The following is a 5064-nucleotide window of genomic DNA, read 5'->3' as shown; positions in this document are numbered from 1 at the left end:
AGAATTCTTGATCACTGGTTTCCCTTCTCTGTGATTTCTTTCAGGCACTTTCATCCTCTTCTTGAAAAGATGGTAGCTTGTATTTGGAACAGTTTGCACAGATTCAGTGCTCTTCTTGTCTGGAAGAAAAAAAAGCAAAGTACATGTTTAGCAGTTCTTTAAAATAGTCTTTTTCAAGTTTGTACGTAAAAGGGTACCTAATAGGCTCTCTCATTCTGTAGTGAGGCTAATGTGTGTCACTAGCAGGGTGCATGTCTTCCTGGGAGATGCCAGCATGACACAGATACCACTGTCCTTTGCTGCCAGGCTCTCATCAAAGATCATTTATCCTGTATAATCAGTGGGTGATTTCTAGTCTTATTATCTAGTTCATTAGCATATTTAGAGTATGTAGTTTATCCACTAGATTTCTAGTCCATTGATAATAATTGAAGGAGCACTAGTGATGCAGTGTTTATTTAAGTGCTTGACTGCTAACCTAAATGTTGGTGGTTCGAACTCACCAACCTTGTGGGGCAATTCCTGTAAGGTCACTGTGAGTCAGAATCAACTTGAAGCAGTGAGTTTGGGTTTATGAGTTTATAAATATTGGATAGAAAACAAAGAGTCATCATAAAGCACAGATTATGCCCATTAAGTGTGAATGTTCTAGAAGGCTCAGTGACAAAAGGTTGCTGGTAGGTGCCTCCAAGTCAGTTCTGACTCATTGCTCTCCTCTGTGTGCAACAGACGGAAACACCATCCAGCCCGCACCATCTTCACAATTGTTACATTCGAGTCTACTGTTGCAGCCACTCTCAGTCCCTCCAGTTGAGGGTCTTCCTCTCTTTTGCTGACCTGCTACTTTACCAAGCACGATAATATGTTCCAAAGTGTGTGAGATGATGTCTTGCAATCTTTGTTTCAAACAAGCAATCAATCCTGCTGTACTTCTTCCAAGACAGATTTGTTCATTCTTTTGGCAGTTCATGCTATCTTCAATACTCTGCCAATACCATAATTCAAAGACCTTGATTCTTCTCTGGTCTTTCGTATTCATTATTTATTGTGCAACTTTCACACGCATATGAGGCAATTCAAAAGACCATGGCTTGGGTCAAGCATGACTTAGTCCTCAAGATGACAGACATATTTGCTTCTTAATACTTTGAAGAGGTCTTTGGCAGCAGAATTGTTCAATGCAATATGTTGTTTGGTTTCTTGACTTCTGCTTTCATGAGCATTGATTGTGGATCCTAGTAAAATGTAATCCTTGAGAACATCAATCTTTTCTCCATTTATCACAATATTACTTATTGATCCAGTTGTGAGGATTTTTGTTTTCTTTATGTTGAGCTATAATCCATACTGAAGGCTACAGTCTGATCTTCATCAGTAAGTGCTTTAAACCTTCTTTGCTTCCAGCAAGCATTGGTTGTGTCATCTCCATATCCCAGATTGTCAATGAGCATTTCTCAAGTCCTGATGCTACATTCTTCTTCATAGGGTTCAGCTTCTCATATAACTTGCTCAGCATACAGATTGAAGTATGTTGAAATAATGCAACCTTGACACACAACTTACCTGATTGTAAACTATTCCATATCCCCTTGTTTTGTTCAAGCAATTACTTCTTGGCTATCTACAGGTTTTATGTGAGCACAATGAAATATTTATGGAATTCCCATTCTTTGCCATGTTATCCATAGTTTGTTGTGATCAGCACAGTTGAATGTCTTTGCATAGTCAATAAAACACAAGTAAACATTTTTCTGATATTCTCTGCTTTTAGCTAAGATCTATCTGATGTCAGCAATGATATCCCTCCTTCTATCTTCTCTTCTGAATCCAACTGAATTTTGTTGGTCTTGTAAAATTCTATCATGTGATCTCCAGTTTTGTTTCTATTACCAAGACCACATTTCCCAACTACCCATCCTTCCTCTTTGTTTCCAATCACTGGTAATTATCAATGCTTCTTAGTTGCATGTTTGACCAATTTCAGACTGCAGAAGTTGATAGAACTCTTCAATTTCTTCATAGTCCATTGATAATAATTGGTGGTTGGTACATAAACTTGAATAGCAGTTGTGTTAACTGGTCTGCCTTGTAGACATATAGATATCCTATCACAGACAGCACTGTATTTCATGGTAGATCTTGACCATGAATGTTATGCCATTCCTCTTGAATTTGTCATCCCGGGCAGAGTAAACCATACAACTGTCTCATTCAAAGTGGCTGTTATCTGTGCATTTCAGCTCACCAATGCCTAGGATATTGAACTTTGTGCATTCCATTTCACTTTTGATAACTTCCAATTTTCCTAGATTCATACTTCATACATTCTACATTCTGATTATTAACAGATGTTTGCAGCTGTTTCTTCTCATTTTGAGTTCTGTTCCATCAGCAAATGAAGGCCCCCAAAGCTTTGCTCCATCCATGTCACTAAATGGATTCTACATAAGAAGCTGGGGTGACAACGAAGACAAGCCTTGAGTTGCCACCCACAAAGTCAGCAGTTCAAACCCTTCAACTGCTCCATGGAAGAAAGTGGAAGCTTCCTGCTCTTTTAAAGATTTACAGCCTCCTGGTAAACCACTGTGGGTTAATGCACTGAACTGCAAAGTTAGTTTCAACCACAAGGTCGATGGTTCAAACTCACTAGCTGCTCCTCAGAAACCCTATACAGGGTTACTGTGAATTGGAATTGACTGGTGGCAGTTTGTTTTTGTACTTTGAAGCGGCAGCTCTTCTAAGTTGTATTTTGAGTGCCTGAGGGGCTCATCAACATTACAATCTAAAAGTTAAAAGTAAGTATTGCTTTTAAATTAAAAGGCTTTTGCATATTAATCAAAACAAATCAAAAACATTTTCTCAAGGAAATTCTATTACCTTGAGCAGGACAAGGGCCCTTCAGGAAGAGTTTGCTCTTTAAGCTTACTGCGGTCACACCCTTGTCCCCATCTATTTCCACTCAGTTGTTAGGTGCCGGCCCATTGGTATGGACTCCTAGTGACACCATGCACACCAGAACAAAACACTGCTTCATCCTGTGTCATCCTCACAACTGTTGTTACGTCTGAGTCCAGTGTTGAGGCCACTGTGTCAATCAACCTTGCTGGGGACTGCCTCTTTCTCACTGACCCTCCACTTTACCAAGAATGATGTCCTTTTCCAGGGACTGGTCCCTCCTGACAACATGTCCAAAGTAAGAGACACAAAGTCTTACTCAGTAGTAAGCATGAATTCTAACCAGAGTATATTTGATGGCGGCACCTACTGCCCCATGTTGCTGAGGGCTAATGTTCTCCTCATCTAGGAACAAAACAATCCATCACCCTCTACTCTGTTGTGTTGTTGTTAAGTGCCATAAAGTTTGTTCCGACTCATATTGACCCTGTATAGGGTTTCCAAGGAGCGGCTGGTGAGTTTGGACTATTGACCTTGTGGTTCAACAAACCTTTCAGTCCAGTGCCATAGCCTGCAACAGCACACCAGGACCTCTCCTCTAGGTAAAAGAAATGCATTCTTTCTACATCACTGATCTCTTGTCTGTTAGTTCCTGAATATGGCTGCCATAAACCAATATGGGAACCTGCTATGTACCTAAAGTCATAGTTACACAGTTCAGGAAGAATTGACAGACTAAGCTAATATAACTGATGAGAAGGCAAGACAGTATTCTAATTTAAATGACAGTACAGCACTCCAAACGGCCTCTTAAGTCTAACATTCTGTCATGTTTTTCTTGCACTTGGCATTCAAGCAACCGTTCACTTAAGAAACACCACAGGCTACCAACAATAGCTTGGGCTTTCCAGTGTTAATAGGATTTTAAAACTTCTGCTTTTCTCTTGTTCACAGTATTTCCATTAACTCCTGTCTAAAATTAAACAACAAATAACAGGTGTGGGATAAGCACCTGACAGCAAGGTTAATTTGAACCACAAGGCTGGTGGTTCACTCTCACCAACTGCTCCTTGGAAACCCCAAACAGAGTCACTATTGAGTCTCATCCAACTCGACAGCACTCAACAACTACAACAGTAGCAGCAAAATGGGTGTATTCATTTTTATGACTTATGTAATAAATTATTATGCACTCCATGGCTTAAGACAACACAAATTGATGATCTGACAGTGCTAGACGCCAGAACTCCAAAATAGGATTCGGTGAGGCTGTGCTTCCCGCCAAGGCCCTAGAGGAGAGGCCATTCTCTTGCCTTTTCCAGCTTCTAGGGGCTTTCCCGGTGCATGGTCCCATTACACCAACATCTCCCTCTGCTTCTGCTACCGTGTGACTTTCCTTGAATAACACTGCTGCCTCTATCTTATGAGGTGCCTCGTGGCTACATGGGGCCCACCTGGATAACCTAGGATCATCTCCCTACCTCAAGTCTCTCAACCTAATCACACCTGCAATGTACTTTCACAATGTGAAGTAACATGTCCATAGGTGCCGGATATGAACATGTGAGCATCTTTGGGAGTGGTCACTACTGAGCCTTATCAGCCTACCACAACAGACTGTGGTGATTATCCCTCCAGGAAATTTCTGCCTTCTCAGGATTCTGCTGTCTCCAGGAAGAAAGGAAGAGAAAATGGCTACAGGTCATAAAATGTTACAAGACAGACTCTGGCTTTCACTGCTTTCCAAGATTGTTGTTGTTAGGTGCCATCAAGTTGGCACTACATAGCGATCCTATGCACAACAGAACAAAACACTGCCCGATCCTGGACCAACCTCACTATTGTTGCCACGCTTGAGCCCATTGATGCTCCCACTTAGCCAATCCATCTCGCTGGGGGTCTTCCTCTTTCTCCCTGATCCTCCACCCTACTAAACATGATATCCTTCTCCAGCGACTGGTCCCACCTGACAATATGTCCAAAGTATGAGAGACGAAGTTTGACTATCCTGACCTCCAAGGAGCACTCTGGCTGCACTTCTCCAACACAGATCAGTTGGTTCTTTTGGCAGCCCATGGCACTTTCAATATTCTTCTCCAACACCATAACTCAAAAGCATCAATTCTTCTATGGTATTCCTTATTCACTGTCCAGCTTTCACATGCATAT

Source organism: Chrysochloris asiatica, unplaced genomic scaffold, assembly GCF_000296735.1.
Source record: "Chrysochloris asiatica unplaced genomic scaffold, ChrAsi1.0 scaffold00179, whole genome shotgun sequence".
NCBI lineage: Eukaryota > Metazoa > Chordata > Mammalia > Afrosoricida > Chrysochloridae > Chrysochloris > Chrysochloris asiatica.
The sequence above is the reverse complement of the archived record's forward strand: the minus strand, read 5'-3'. Positions refer to the sequence as shown.